Source organism: Podarcis melisellensis (genome assembly GCF_964234715.1).
Source record: "Podarcis melisellensis genome assembly, chromosome: 9".
In the NCBI taxonomy this organism is placed as follows: Eukaryota; Metazoa; Chordata; class Lepidosauria; order Squamata; family Lacertidae; genus Podarcis; species Podarcis melisellensis.
Window position 1 is genome coordinate 64,873,538 of NC_138541.1, and position 17,462 is coordinate 64,890,999.

Genomic DNA, 17,462 nt, shown 5'->3' on the forward strand with positions numbered 1-17,462 from the left:
CATGGTAGAAACCTAAATGTGGTGACTCAGTCAATAGCAATTCTTACAACCACAGCAATTAGAATCAATGTTGCCACAATTCCAGACATCACTGTCTGTATCCATACACACACCTGCTTGTGTTACTGTGACAAGAGCAGCTTGGGATGGCTTGCAGGTAAGAGAAAATTCCTGTAGGAACTGACTTTGGTTCTCTGTTCTAGTTTTAGAATTTGTGACAACTGGGATGTCAGTTTCAGTTTAAATACATCTACCTTTTTTTTTTTTAATCACAAGGCTTTCACCCCAGGTAATGACACCCACTTTATTATACACAAGGCCATCTGCAATAGATTGGTGCGATTGACTTCGGAAAGAGCAATAAATATAATTAGCAAAAGGGATATATTGCCTATTTCTACTTAAGGAAAGTCCACTGGAGTGTGTAATGGCTAAAGCAAATAATATACCAGAGATTATCCATGCAAGAAGCTTTCATGAGGTGTTGATTAGCTTTTCACATTCTAGACGCTCTGGTGGTGGCAGATTTAGAAAAGACTGCATGATAGGCTACAGACAATAATCTTATCCATTCATTTAATCCGGTGTTTACAAAACAGAACTTCAGGCTCCAGTTGTTAAAACAGGCCTAAATGTGTTGCATAAGAATGGCAACTGATTTTAGACATCGCCACCCTAGTCCATTAAGACAATCCACTTCTGGATCAGGGCCACACATCAGGGCTTCAAAGGACAAAGGAGATTTTGACTAAACATCAGGAAGAACTTTCTGACAGGAAGAGCTGTTTGACAGTGGAACGGTCTTCCTCAGGAGGTTTTTAAGCAGAGGTTGGATGGGCATCTGTCATGGATGCTTTAGTCTCCCAGCTCTACAATTGTACGATTCTATAACTTCCCTGCCCTGCATGACACAGGCGTAACAAAGATCCATATTTATATTGATCCCAAGAGCCTACATTCTAAAGAAGCAGTTGGCAGAATATCCATGTTTAATGTATTCTTTGAAACTGGAACACCTACACATTTAGAATGCCTTTCAATGCATGCTGAATGCATGCATGACAGAGGTCAAATCTCACTCTGTTCTCCACAAATTCAGTATACAAGTGTACCCAAGTTCCAGCAGGAGCCAATGCTTACAGCATTTCAAAGCTTCCTAAAGGCATATTTGTGTTATCAGGCATTTGTGAAATTTCTGCTGGACTCTTACATTAAACATAAACAATGCGCTCTATGTGGGGCTACCTTTGAAGGTGACCCAGAAGCTACAACTAATCCAGAATGCTAGACTGGTGACTAGAAGTGGATGACGAGACCATATTACACTGGTCCTTTAAGACCTACATTGGCTCCCAGTACGTTTCTGAGCACAATTCAAAGTGTTGGTGCTGAGCTTTAAAGCCTTAACTGGCCTTGGCCCAGTATACCTGAAGGAGCTCTCCACCCCCATCGTTCTGCCCAGACACTGAGGTCCAGCTCCGAGGCCCTTCTGGTGGTTCCCTCACTGCGAGAAGTCAGGTTACAGGGAATTAGGCAGAGGACCTTCTTGGTAGCGGCGCCCTCCCTGTGGAATGCCCTCCCACCAGATGTCAAAGAAATAAATAACTATCTGACTTTTAGAAGACATCTGAAGGCAGCCCAGTTTAGGGAAGCTTTTAATATTTGATGAATTATTGTATTTTAATATTTTGCTGGAAGCCTCCCAAAGTGGCTGGGGTGGGGTATAAATTATTATTATTATTATTATTATTATTATTATTATTATTATTATTATACTTACCAGGTATGACAAGCCACTATATCAATCTCATACCACATACCACAATATGGGGATAATGGGTTTTTTTATTTTAACACAGCCTGATGTGGAGATGATATAAATACGTCTTACCTAATCAATACAATAGACCTCCAGAAAATCTCAGTGCTTGATGTGAGATGGTCGCAGCATGCGATTCCTTGCCAGCATCAGCCAATGCCCTGGAATGGAGGTGGGCAAACTCACCGAGGGATGACATCAGACTCATGGGGAGAGCTTCATGAGATATTACTGGGAAAGTCACCTTCATCAGCGGCTTCACATCTGCTGCGACATCTAGTTCCACCCTGAGTGAAGGTATATATTGAAATGCTGCAGACACTAAAATTCAATACAAATACTAGACAGATGGTTCTTTATTTTCTTTGTGTGTGTGTGTGTGTGTGTTTTAAAAAGCACAAAATACAATTCCCATAACGGTGCTGTTCCTATCGAGATGTCTTGTTGTTGTTGTCGTTCTTCCATGACCCCCAAACTTGCTAATTCTGCACTGCTTGTGGGGAGACGGATGGACTTGATGCGATGCTTCAGAGATGTCACTCTCCCCTTCCACAGTAAATTCAGCAGAGCTGTTAAGACTGATTAGCTCTTATGGTATCTTTGAGTAACAGATTCAGAAAGGTCTTCTGCTGTCTCCTGAACATATGCTTAATTAAATTGGCCCCAGTCCTGAAGTTATAATTTAGACCGTGCTCCGTCAAAAACTCTCTGCAACAGCAGATTTGCCCCAGTGCAGGACCTTAGGAGCACACATTTTGTAGGGGGTGGGGGGGCAAGCTTAGAAAAAGAAAGTGCATGTGTGAGCAGGAATCTGGCTTAAGCTGCAATCCTGTACACATCCAGGAGTAAATTCCATTGTACACTGTACCCTATGCGGCCTAAGGCCCACGTACCTATGGGACCGCCTCTCCTGGTATGCCCCGCGAAGGATACCAGGTCCACAAATACCAACACTTTGGAGGTCCCAAGCCGCAAGGTGGTTAGATTGGTCGAACGGCTTCCGAGCTGGATTTCTAAGTTTCCCCCATTGAACTGGCTGGCAGCCCTTTGATCCTCAGTTTTTGAACATTTCAGAAGTCAAATGAACTTCCAGAATGGATTACATTCGGAAACCAGGGTTCCTTCAAGTCATAAAAAGTAGGTGTGACCTTCAATATGCTGTGTTATTTCGTTCTTGCTGCTATTGGCATCTGTCTGTCTCGAGAGACAATGGACTGCACCTCCGGGGGCAAAGTCAATCTATAACTATAAATAATGTTGAGAGGGGGGGCATTTGTGTGTGCAAACTTACACAGGATTCATCCAATACCCACCCCATTGGAGAAAGGTGGACATATATTAGGAGAGTTGTATATCTGTTTACCCCCCGGGACGCGGGTGGTGCTGTGGGTTAAACCACAGAGCCTAGGACTTGCCGATCAGAAGGTTGGTGGTTTGAATCCCCACGATGGGGTGAGCTCCCGTTGCTTGGTCCCTGCTCCTGCCCACCTAGCAGTTCGAAACCACGTCAAAGTGCAAGTAGATAAATATGTACCACTCCGGCGGGAAGGTAAACGGCGTTTCTGTGACTGGACCTAATGGTCAGGGGTCCCTTTACCTTTTATATCTGTTTGAACATGTGCACCTCTGGCTCACAAACTGTGTCATTCACATAGTACCAGATGAACATACTCCACAGACTCTTGCCCACTTCCTGTCATTGAAGCACAGAGCTCAAGTGTTGAACAAGGCCTCTCTCATTGACTTGCATTTATCAATTGTTGATCATTACATGTGTTTACTTACACAAGTTTAGAGAGACCCTGGAAGTGATGTTATTCAAGATTTTTACACTCCAGCAGACTTATCTCAGGAAAAGAACGAGAGAATACTTAAACCACTATTTCCTTCTCTTTACTCTGTGTACATTCAGCTAGTCAGAAACAATCAGCAATATGATCAATTTTCACAGCAACAATCTCATTCTAACCAAGTTTCTCTCTCCACAATGTCTTAAAAATAGAAATGACATATTTGCAGAAAATCCTCCGGGTCAGGTCTGCACGACCCGCCCCCCCCTCATACAGCCCGGAGACCTGAACATCAGATTTGTGTACACCAAATAGCTTTTCCAGTGAGCAAGTCATATACATGCAAGAGAATATTTCAAAAAGCCCTCTGAGGAAAACATTGGAGAATTTGCTTTGGGGAAGAGAACTGACATGATGAGTTCTGTGAAATCAAGTTTGTTGGGTTGACTGCTGAAACCCTGGTGAGAGCCTTGGCTTTCCCCCCAATTTAATATCAAATGCTCTGGTCAAATCCTATAAAAACAGGGGAGCCTTTCCTGGCCTGGTGTTCTCCCATCCACTCCAGCCAGCATGGCAAATGCTCAGGATGATGGCAGTTGGGTACCAGGTGGGAGCTAATTGTGTGGTAAAAAGGTAAAGGGACCCCTGACCATTAGGTCCAGTTGTGACTGACTCTGGGGTTGCAGTGCTCATCTCGCTTTATTGGCCGAGGGAGCCGGCGTACAGCTTCCAGGTCATGTGGCCAGCATGACTAAGCCACTTCTGGAGAACCAGAGCAGCGCACGGAAACGCCGTTTACCTTCCCGCCGGAGTGGTACCTATTTATCTACTTGCACTTTGACGTGTTTTTGAACTGCTAGGTTGGCAGTAGCAGGGACCGAGCAGCGGGAGCTCACCCCGTCACGGGGATTCAAACCGCCGACCTTCTGATCAGCAAGTCCTAGGCTCTGTGGTTTAACCCACAGTGCCACCCGCGTCCCTAATTGTGTGGTACCTGCATGCAATATATTATTTTAGTTAAATGAAATCTAACTCAGTTCTATAGTAGAAATATATAACCCTATTGGTATATGTGTGTGTCTACTCAGGTGTAGGTCTCATTGGCTTATTTCCAGGTAGGCGAGAGCAGGATTTCAGCTTAACTGAACCAAAGAAAGAGGACTGCCTATTTATTTTATTTATTTATTTTTTGCTAGCAAACTTCCTGGAGTTATGACAGGTGGGATGGCTGTTTGGAGTAGGAACATGTATATTGCAAGAATTTCTGGAACTGTGGTGTATCCTTTTCTGTCAGTAGGGACCACAAAGAAAAGAAAATCACATGGATAAAGTTAGGGGATGGAAGACTCCAGAGCTGTTTGAAACAGAATATGTCTATATAAATTCAAAAGTGCAGTCCAGACAATGTTAGGTACTCTTCTTGTTTCCCACCAAATTCAAGGGAATATAATTAAGCACATGGTTAATTTTCCAGAAATCAATACACAGAACACAGAAAAACTCCCACTTACTTCAGTGGGAAAGTTAAGCATGCGCTTAACTCTCTCCCATCAAAATAAAAGAGAACTTAATTGTGGCAGAGTCATGCCCAGGATTTGCAATAATTTTCAAGAGTAGATGGATAAAATAGTGTTAGAAGCCCAGAAAGCCAATGCATTATAATCAGAATTGCAGTGCACCACAGTTTAGACAACTCTTAATCATATATGCTTGTACATCAACTAGAGACCTACATAGTCGGAAGATAATTAGCAAGCTTATCCGGAAAGATATGATTAAACCCATTAAGGCCAACTATGAGGAAAGCAGTCTGATAGAGATTTCTCCTTACCCAGATGCTTCTGTTTTTAAATGACCTACTTTCTGACTTTCTGGCTTTTAGTATTCCTGTTGCATTGATTTTCACCATCCCTAGATGGTCTTTATTTACTGTTATTCCTGAGAGGGCAAATAATTTCCCCGGATTTACTTTTTGTTCCTGAACCAGCAAATAGCCCTTACTTGCGACAGATTGATTACTGTGGATAAAAGAAGAGAGCTGTGTTCAGTACACTTCTGTTGCAACCTATAGGACTCCCTTTTGTTGAAAGACAGGTTCCCCCAATGTCAGGGTAGGTTTCCCCCCCAGCTACAATGTTCCTAAAAGCAGCACTTTATTTCTGTCTGTAAGACTTAATAGTGTCCATTATTTCATATGGAGGAAAGGGATATTGCTGAGGGCACTGTCAAGTATGTGTGTGGGATACATCTCACAATCTCTGCTAAGAATCAGGATTTGCCCCCTTCCACATTGTAGCACCTGTATTTTGTCTTGCAGGATTCAAGTTATTGTAAAGGTAAAAAGGTAAAGGGCCCCTGGATGGCTAAGTCCAGTCAAAGGCGACTATGGGGTTGCGGCTCTCATCTCGCTTTCAGGCCGAGGGAGCCAGCATTTGTCCACAGTCAGCTTTCTGGATCATGTGGCCAGCATGACTAAACTGCTTCTGGCACAATGGAACACCATGATGGAAGCCAGAGTGCACGGAAATGCCGTCATTGACACCTAAGGCAGCTCCTATCTGGCCATACTCTTGCGTTTTGCATTTTCTTAAGTCTAGATTCAGCATCTTAAAAAGCAGAAACATCACCTTGCCAACAAAGGTCCGTATAGTTAAAGCTATGGTTTTCCTAGTAGTGATGTATGGAAGTGAGAGCTGGACCATAAAGAAGGCTGATCACCAAAGAATTGATGATTTTGAATTATGGTGGTGGAGGAGACTCTTGAGAGTCCCATGGACTGTAAGAAGATCAAACCTATCCATTCTGAAGGAAATCAGCCCTGAGTGCTCACTGGAAGGACAGATCCTGAAGCTAAGGCTCCAATACTTTGGCCACCTCATGAGAAGAGAAGACTCCCTGGAAAAGACCCTGATGTTGGGAAAGATGGAGGGCACAAGGAGAAGGGGACGACAGAGGACGAGATGGTTGGACAGTGTTCTCAAAACTACCAGCATGAGTTTGACCAAACTGCGGGAGGCAGTGGAAGACAGGAGTGCCTGGCATACTCTGGTCCATGGGGTCACGAAGAGTCGGACACAACTAAAGGACTAAACAACAACAACAAAGTCTAGATTCAGACCAGCTTAAGTCTGAATCCAACCCCATTTCCAACATTTTAAAATTTAGTCTGTTGTGCACCACAGATAAATAAATAGCTATGCAAAAGTAAGTTATATTGTTCCTTATAACAAACCCTAGCATCCAATTATCCAGCTAAGGGTACAGTTTGTTGTAACTCTAATGGCAAACCAGTGTACAAGTTCTTGTTTAATTAGATCAGACCTATTGATGAAATTTCATCAGTGGAACTTGCAGTCGATGCCTGCACTCATTTCTTGCTCATTTCTTTTGATTGCTAGGGTGTGGAAAGTAGACTTGTTCAAGGCCTTAATAAAAGGATTTCTGATTTATAGGAAGTGTTCATCCACATAACAAGAGAAAACTATTAATTTGCTTTTTGTTTAAAGGGAAAAATAATAATACGCAGGCATGTTTGATCAATGGAATTGCACCTACTTTTTGTAAAAAAAAAAAGGCTATTACAGCAACAGATCACTTTTTAAAACATAATTATTAGCAATCAAAAATTGTATGAAGTTCTGGTTTTGCTTTGCTAAAGAAAAACGCATTTGTAAGATCATATAGCAGTCCCTTACAAAATAAAAATGCATTTGTAAGGTCATATAGCAGTCCCACGGGACACAGGTGGTGCTGTGGGTTAAACCACATAGCCTAGGACTTGCCGATCAGAAGGTTGGCGGTTCGAATCCCCACGGTGGTGGGAGCTCCTGTTGCTCAGTCCCTGCTCCTGCCAACCTAGCATTTCGAAAGCACGTCAAAGTGCAAGTAGATAAATAGGTACTGCTCTGGCGGGAAGGTAAACGGTGTTTCCATGCGCTGCTCTGGTTCGCCAGAAGCGGCTTAGTCATGCTTGTCACATGACCCGGAAGCTGTACGCCGGCTCCCTCGGCCAATAAAGCGAGATGAGCACCACAACCCCAGAGTCGGTCATGACTGGACCTAATAGTCAGGGGTCCCTTTACCTTTATAGCAGTCCCATCCTCTAAGAGGGGCTAGTTTTGGGGGGCACCTGGCAGAAGGCTGCACCTGCTTGAAGGGTGCTGGGAGACATGTGTGACACACACATGTAACATGCTCTGGCCCCCACAGTCTTGAGGGCAACCCAGCACCTCTATCCAAATGGCTCTTGCTGTCTTATGGTTCCCTTCCGCATTCTCATTCTGCACTGGATTACAACTAAAGTAAGTAAGATTGGGTCTGCTTTTGTGAAGGAAGAGTTGACAAGCTCTGCACCAATCTTACCCAGAAAAAAAAATATATATTTTCCTCTGTTGACAGATTGTAGCAAATATCCAACATCTTCAAAGCTTAGAGTCAGAGACAACGAACGGAGGGAGGAGAGAAAAAAAGAAGAAGGGGGGGGAAAACCCTAGAGGGAAAATCCTGATACATCCAATAGACTGAAATAAAAATGGAACTGCTGGTTGTGCATATTAAGTGATTAATGGACTTTGGATTAGTGCTGACTGATTTGCAAAGCCATTGCTTTTGCTTGAGATTCCGTCAGCACTAAAGACTTGCGGTAGTCTGTAAATTAATTCCTTTCAAGATTTTTTTTTTGCAAAAAAAGGAGAGGCTTACTTACACCAGCCGCTAAGGCCTGGGAGGTGGGGGGAATAAATAAAAAATGCAGGGGGAAATGATATGTCTGATAGTACAGGCACTGTGATGAATAAAGCAATGAATGTTGGCACAGCGGAAAGAAAGGCAACGTACTGTGGTTTTGATAGTTAGCCTAATCATAGGTTGGGGGACAGTCCTTTCTCATGCACTGTTTGGAAGAATGCCCTTCAATTGAGAGGAATAGATCTCCACTTTTTTTCTGGGGGGATAACATTTATTTGAATAGCATAAGCAGTGAGCGCCGAGCTGGGTGAGTGCAGAGCAGTTATGTACAAAACAGTTCGCTGAGAAGTGCAATCCAGTTCTGTTCCGCACAGAAGGGTATAATCCAGGCTGAAGGGGTTGAATTGTCCTTTATGTAAACACACATTGATGATAAGAAAAAAGAAAGAAAGAAAGAAAGAAAGAAAGAAAGAAAGAAAGAAAGAGTATCAATAGTGCTGCCACCAGCGCTGAGAACTACTGTATTTTTCGCTCTATAGGACACATTTCCCCCCCTCCAAAAATGAAGGGGAAATGTGTGTGCGTCCTATGGAGTGAATGCAGGCTTTCGCTGAAGCCTGGAGAGCGAGAGGGGTCGGCTTGCGGATAGCAGTCTGCAACCTGAAGCCCGAGAAGCGCAGCACTGCGCACCCCGGGCTTCGGGCAGCTATCCGCAAGCCTTCGGAGCCTGGCAGGAGTTCCCGCTGGCCTCCGAAGGCTTGCGGATAGCAGCAAGCTCTGGGAGCGGCAGCGAGGTTGCACTCAACCTCGCCACTGCTCCCGGACCTGTTCTGGGGGCTGGGTTCAGGGGAAGCTCTGGCTAAAGAGGAAGCCAAGACAACCAGTGGGATCCATCCCACTCACTGTCTTGGTTTCTTTGCTCCTTGGGGCTGGGGGGGGATATTTCTTTTTCTTTATTTCTCCCCCTAAAATCTAGGTGTGCCCTATGGTCCGGTACACCCTATAGAGCGAAAAATACAGTAACCTATTCCTGCTCAGAGCAAGGAACCCATGCATTAAGGGAGCAGCAAATAGTGCTGCTCTTACGATACAGATATTAAACGAGGCTTTCGAAAGGAGGCCAGATGGTATGTCAGAAACAGGAAGTAATTTGAGGTTAAGTGCAGTCACAGCGCTCAATTTGTAAAGTGAAGCAGGGCTGATGGCAGCAAAACCCAGGAAGTGAACTTGCTTCCCAATCCTCAGGGTCAGCTTTATAATGAAGAACTTGAATTGGTTTCATGCAGAAGAGGCAGTAGGCTTTTCCCATTTTTTTTTAAGTGTGTCATTTATTTATTGAAGGAAGGAAGGAGGGGTCCTGTAAAAAGCAGCAAAAAAACGAGATGCCATTTTGACTTTTTGCTTCAAAGGCATGTTTTGTATTTCATTTTACTGGGCGTTGTTGCAACTATCAACCCATCGACTTCCATGCTGTTCCAGGCACACTTTGCAACTCCTCGAAAGATTCCATCAACAGTGTCACTGAAAATTTTACACATCACTTGGAAGACAAGCAAACTAACACCAGCATACTGGAAGAAGCAAAGATCACCAGTGTCGTAGCAATGATTCTTCAACATCAACTTCATTGGACTGGTCATGTTGTGCGGATCCGGATTATCATCTTCTGAAGCAACTACTCCAAATTTTAAAATAGAAAGCATTATAAAAAGATAAAGGGGCCCCTGACCGTTAGGTCCGGTCACAGACAACTCTGGGGTTGCAGCACTCATCTTGCTTTATTGGCCGAGGAAGCCGGCGTACAGCTTCTGGGTCATGTGGCCAGCATGACTAAGACGCTTCTGGCAAACCAGAGCAGCACACGGAAATGCCGTTTACCTTCCCGCTGGAGCAGTGCCTATTTATCTACTTGCACTTTGATGTGCTTTCAAACTCCTAGGTTGGCAGGAGCAGGGACCGAGCAACAGGAGCTCACCCCGCTGCGGGGATTCGAACCACCAACCGTTTGATTGGCAAGCCCTAGGCTCTGTGGTTTAGACAACAAAAAGGGTTTAGAGACTCTCTCAAGGCAAATCTAAAAAATGTAGTATAAACACCAACAACTGGGAAACACTGGCCTGCGAGTGCTTCAATTGGAGAACAGCCTTTACCAAAGGCGTCCTGGACTTTGAAGACGTTCAAACTCAGGACAAAAGAGAGAAACACGCTAAGAGGAAGGCACACTTGGCAAACCCTCACTGTGATCCACTCCTGCCCGGAAAGCAACGTCCGCACTGTGGAAGGACATATGGATCCAGAATTGGCCTCCACCGTCACTTATGTACTCACTGTTAAACCCAAGTTCATGGAAGACAATCTTACTTGGCTACGAGTGATCACCAAAGAAGAAGATATTTTTATTCAGTGATCTCTCCAGTTTCTTGAACCCTGGGTAGCACAGAAACACAAACACATGGTTCAAAACATTGGAAGATGGACTCATTTCAAAGCACGGTCCAGTTTCCCTCCAGATAATGTCATCAGGAGCACAACAGGACCTGAAGGGCCTGACAGGTTATGAGTGCTACCTATCAGAATCCCATAAACCCTCTTCTCTTTCCCAACTATGTATCTGACAGCAACAGCAGCAGTGACTGTGGTGAAAGACCTTTAGAACTGAATGTAGAACCATACTGGGCCAAGGGAGTCATCGGAAATGGATTCCTTTAGAATCTATGGGAACTACATTTTGCATGGATCCTCCTACCAGATATGATACTGTTGCATGAGATTTCTCTGTGTATATAATTTGGCTCCTAGACCTGACAGCTCTAGTAGGCACCCAACTTTCAGCCTTGCGTTAATATGTGGGCAAAACTTTAAATGCTTTTCATCTGCCTGGTGCTAACACACACAACCTTTAAATAAGAAAGGGAGTTTCTGCTTTTAAAAACAAAGTTCATTACACTTTGAATTCATCGAGCTGTAAAAAAATAAAATCCAGCTTTCCTTTAAATGGCAGAAGTGACTCACTCTGGCCCATTATAAAATATTCATTATAGCTGTGACACAGCTAAAGAGACTTTCTAAGGTCCCCTACTTTTAGAATCTACTAAAGCTGGCTTCTGTATTTGGGTTTTCGTCCCCGTTTTCTTCTGTGTTCTGGGGCTCCATCTATTGGTGAAAAGTGCTAGAAATCTCTGGACAGAATATGAGACAACATATTAAAGACAAAGAGTTTCAAATTCCTTCTTCCACAACATCGTCAAGGAACAATTCAAGTCGGCACCCAAGCGTTTTTAGAAGCTTCAAGATGAATAATCTACATTTTCAAAGTCAGTGCCAGCTTTGGAAAGTTTCTGCCTTCAAAGAGAGAAAAATGAGACGTCAAATTAAAATACATAAAACAAAGGTTGGCAGAAAAATAGTGGGTTTGTCCATTTACACACACACACACACACACACACACACACACACCATAAAAATAAACTCTACAAAAATAACAATTACTTCAGACTTCAGTTTTCCAAAACTGCCCCCTATTATCAGGACATTAAAATGAGACCTTTTTGAAAGTTGGTGATATGGACATTTTGCTAGCCATCCATCTACTCGGAAGTAGAAGAACTCTCATCATGCAAACCTAGGGATGGGCATGTAATTGTGCTGCTGAAATAAAGTAAGCAGCAGAGTACTATTGCACCACTGGTGAACAGTTTAGTCATGTGCACAAATATTGTTTGTGAATGAGGGTAGAGCAGGGGTCAGCAACCTTTTTCAGCAGTGGGCCAGTCCACCGTCCCTCAGACCATGTGGAGGGCCAGACTTTAGGGGGGGGGAATGAACAAATTCCTCTGCCCCACAAATAACCCAGAGGTGCATTTTAAATAAAAGCACACATTCTACTCATGTAAAAACACCAGGCAGGCCCCACAAATAACCCAGAGGTGCATTTTAAATAAAAGCACACATTCTACTCATGTAAAAACACACTGATTCCCAGACTGTCCACGGGCTGGATTTAGAAGGCGATGGGGCCACATCCGGCCCCCGGGCCTTAGGTTGCCTCCCCCTGGGGTAGAGTATACACTGCATCTGTGAATACCATGAATCAGTGATCTTATTGATCTTCATAATCGCCTGCTTTGGAATACGCTTTGCTGAATCTCAACTCTAGCAGTATTCCTCCCACCCCACCCCAAAAACTTCTTCTGCGGCCTGGAATGTGAAATGGGATTCTCACCAGGCATTCAAAACCAGATGCTCTATTGTTATTTGTTTTAAAAATGTAGGCTGTGCCCTTTTTCACTAAGTGATCTCAAGAGGGGGAAAACAGTGTGTCATGATAAAATAATAAGACTCTCATCAAATGCCTCTCCAGGTTGGTATGCTGTTGCAGGTGTTATAACTCTAGCATGGGGGACAAGAGGAAACCTTGCAGAAGCCTGTGCACCCCTGGCCAAGGGGACCATTGCCATCTTCTGGACTTCACCTCCCAAGAATGAGTGCAGTCAACTTACCTCCAGTGCTCATATCTGCAGGGCTATCTAGAAGCGTACCATGCTAGTGGCACCAAATGCACTGAGAGGTACGATAAAAACGAAAACAACTTTCTGACAGTAAGAGCTGTTTGACAGTGGAACAGATTCTTTCCGTAGATGGTGGACTCTCCTTCCTTGGAGATTTTAAAGCAGAGGTTCGATGGCCATCTGTCATGGATGTTTTAGTTGAGATTCTTGCATTGCAGGGGTTGGTGTGGGTGGCGCTGTGGTCTAAACCACTGAGTCTCTTGGGCTTTCTGTTCGGAAGGTCGGCGGTTCAAATCCCCACGACAGGGTGAGCTCCCATTGCTCTGTCCCAGCTCCTGCCAACCTAGGAGTTTGAAAGCACACCAGTGCAAGTAGATAAATAGATACTGCTGCGGCGGGAAGGTAAATGGCATTTCCTTGCGCTCTGGTTTCTGTCACGGTGTTCCATTGTGCCAGAAGTGGTTTAGCCATGCTGGCCACTTGACTTGAAAAGCTGTCTGTGGACAGACGCTGGCTGCCTCAGCCTGAAAGCGAGATGAGCGCTGCAACCCCATAGTTGCCTTTGACTGGACGTAACTGTCCAGGGGTCCTTTACCTTTAATGACCCTTGGGGTCTCTTCCAACTGTACAATTGTATGATTCTATCAACAGGGTTGCATCTCCCAGCACAAGCTACCCACTGTGGGCCAGTTTGATCCCTCAAACCAGGTGAGAAACCAGATTGTAAAGGATCCTTGTAATAAATTTCATCAAGAAATCTTCGTAGATACATGTATAAAAGTTCTTTAACATTAAGCCCCTTCCTCTCGCTGAAACACTCATTGATTGCTAGGTAACCATGTGAACTACAAAGCCAGCTGCTTTGTAGGCAGATACGCAGAAATTCTTTAATGTTAAACCCCTGATACACACCGAAACACTCATTGATTGCCGTGTACTACGTGACCAGATCCTCTAAACAAGCAGGATTTGTTTGATAAGTATCTTTTCTATTGGTTTCCATTCTTATCTTGGTTGTTTCCTACAGATGTTTATTGTGGCTGTTGTGTCTCATCTAGATCTGAAACCCTCTCTTGTTCCTCAGTTGAGTTTTGGGAGAGTGCTACCTGATTGTTAAAGCAGCTCTCTGCAATTCCCATAAGTCAATATGAAGAAGCCCAAGTGCAGAAGACTGTCAGGGCACATGTAGCAATGTTACAAGCTGGGAAAGAAAACTTGAAAAACAGAAGAGTTTCTTGTTCTTCTCAATGTTCACTTAGAAATCTGTTACTGAGACAATTCTGAACTGAGCTGGCAGAAGATAGCCCATCACTAGTAATTAATTAATTAATTAATTAATTTAGTTAGTTAGTTAGTTAGTTAGTTAGTTTATATCCTGCCTTTCCTTCTAATAGCACCCAGGGCAGCGAGTAGCAAGTGATATAATAATAAAACCTCCTTAAAACTATTTTGATACAGGTACCTTTTATCATATGTGGTGGACTTATAAGGTAATAAAAGCTTTCTGGGAGATGATATATAATGAAATGGGGGGGGGGGGAATGTTGAAAATTTGTTAAGAAACCAGAAGCCTTTTTATTAGGAATCACAGGTACTGATATACCAAAGGAGCAGAAACGATTCTTTATGTATGGAACAGCTGCCCAGATGTTATTAGCCCAGAGCTGGAAAGAAGATAAAGTCCCTACCAGAGAAGAATGGCAAATCAAACTGATGGACTACGCCGAGATGGCAAAACTTACTGGAAAACTCAGAAACTAAGAGGAGGAAAACTTTATAAAAGAATGGGGGGAAATACAAATTATTTAGGAGACCACTGTAAGCAGATAGAAACAAGAGAAGGATTTTGATTCACTTGTAGTGTAAAAAAATACTATGGATAACAAGGTTTGATATAATAATTGGAGTACATATGAATATGCAGGTGCAGATTCTTAAAATGAGACTCCATGGAGGGAATGGGGGGGAAGTCCTGAGATTCAGAGAATCTCTTTATACAGATATATCTTTACTAGTTTGTGTTTATTTGAACTTTGTATTTGTAAAACCAATAAAAATGATGTAAACAAACAAACAAACACTGTTTCGATGCACACACAGACTAGGAAAGACCTCAGCTTAATCGGCTTGTTGAAAGCAGAACGTCTTCCATAGTCTCCAAAAATACAAAGTTGGTGCCTATCAAATATTTAACGGGAAAGAATTCCAAAGAGCAGGTGCCACAACACTGAAGGCCAGATTCCTAGATTATGAGGAATGGATCTCCTTATAAGATGGTATCTACAGGAGCCTCTCACCTACAGAGTGCAATGATCAACTGAGTGTGTAAGGGGAAAAATGATCTTTCAGGTATCCTGGTCCCAAACTATATACACAAAAAACAACTGTTTGAATTTAGTCCATGGGTTAATTGGCAGCCTGTACAATTCCTTCAAAAGTACAGTAATGGGTTGACAACCCACAACAAGGCAATCATGTCACTCTGGACCAACCCAGTCACATAGCATTGACAGTGGTACCTTGGTTCTCGAACTTAATCCATTCCGGGAGTCTGTTCGACTCCCAAAACCATTCAAAAACCAAGGCAAGGCTTCCAATTGGTTGCAGGAGCTTCCTGCACTCAATCAGAAGCCGTGGAAGCTGTGTTGGACATTTGGCTTCCAAAAAACGTTCACAAAGCAGAGCACTTACTTCCGGGTTTGCGGCTTTCAGGAGTCAATTTCTTCGGGAACCAAGCCATTTGGGAGCCAAGGTACCACTGTATAAGACATGGTTGGCAAGGATCCAGAAGTCATGTGTTTAGCCAAACAGTTTGTCCACATCCTCAGACATTAAAAATTGAAACTGATCCAAAACAGCCCAACCAAACAATGCTCTTGACACTTCCGCAGGATTTGTTCTAATGGAGGTATGTCATTTCATGTGAATCTCAGCAATTTTATCCTCAAATTGGCCACTGCAAGGCCAAATCTCATTAGAGAATGTTCCATCTAGGACCAGGGTTCCTAACCTTGAATCTCCAGCTGTATTTGGACTACAGTTTTCATCATCCTTGATCACTGGTCCTGCTAGCTAGGGATAATAGGAGTTAAGATCACAAAACAGCTGGAGATCTAAGTTTGGGAAACCCTGATCTAGGACAATGGGTCTATTGTAAGAGTCCCCCACCATTCAAATGATTCCCGCCACTCTACTCCATAGCAAAGTCCAGAATCAATTAACGAGACCATGTTGACTAAGGAGAACATTTACCAATAAAAATGTTCTGTACAGTACAGCCTTTATTAATAGACATGCTCTTCAAGCCATCACTCATTATAATGCAGTGTTCTGAACCCAGAAGTGAGTTAATTTCTTGATAGCTTTTTTTTCTTTTTAGCTCACTAAGAGATAACTGTGCCTTCCCATAGTATACCTTCAGAGGGGCAAAATAGACGGCATGCACCACCAAAAATGATAAAAATGGGAAGCCATGATTAAGTGAGTTTATAGAAAAGTAATTACATGCATTTATGCCAAGGAAAATGAGCCATGTAGTGAATTTCTCCCATCATTCCAAGCTAGTAAAGCTTTGTTTCAAATGAGTCTCTGTTCCCAGATTTATACTACCTTCACCCTGAAGAACCATCAACAGGCAGACTTCAGACCATGTTAAATATAAATCAACAACAGGAAAGCACATTTGTAAGAAGCCTTTGCCACAGGGCAGCGGCTGATAAATCAGTACAAAGAAGCTACATTCCCTTTTCTTCCCTCAACAGTTAGATCACATCTCCTCTCCTGTTGGTGACTGAAAGACTGCTAAATTGTATCACCTCCGAGTTCAGTAGGGAATAAAATGAATGAAGCAACTTCTTGAACATACACAACCGACTTAAGCTGAGGTTTTTCCTTGACACAGTAGCCCAAATGAGAATTCTTGAAGATGTATAAGAATTTACTCAACTCACCACCTGTAATCTGACAGCTAATAATGAAATGTAATTTTTTTAAAAAATCGATCTCATGACTGTGATCAGGATCCAGACTCCTCATGCACAAGCAAAAGGTGCTCCCATATGCACATGTGGGGAGAGGTGATGTGCTTCCAGCAGCAAGCCCTCACATCTCATGATAGGGATAGAAGGACCTGTCAATTTTGGTTCTCTCAGTTTCTCACTTCTCTCTCTCTCTCTCTCTCTATATATATACAGTGTTACCTCGCAAGACGAATGCTTCGTAAGACGAAAACTCGCAAGACGAAAGAGTTTTTCGTTTTTTGAGTTGCTTCACAAGACGAATTTCCCTATGGGCTTGCTTCACAAAACGAAAACGTCTTGCAAGTTTGTTTCCTTTTTCTTAAAACCGTCAATACCCAGGGTGCATTCAGGGGGTGCAGTTGCGACTTGACTTCGAGGAGCAACTCATAGCATGCGGTGTGGTAGCCTTTTTTGAGGTTTTTGAAGACTTTGGTGATTTTTGAAGCTTTTCCAAAATCCGTGCTTCGCAAGACGAAAAATTCGCAAGACGAAAAAACTCGCAGAACAAATTAATTTCGTCTTGCGAGGTACCACTGTATATAGATTTTCCAATGTAAAATTATAAAAAGAAAAGACATCCACTTTATCACCAACAAAGTCTTTCTAGACTTCCATCAACTCGTCTGATAATTCTCCGTCT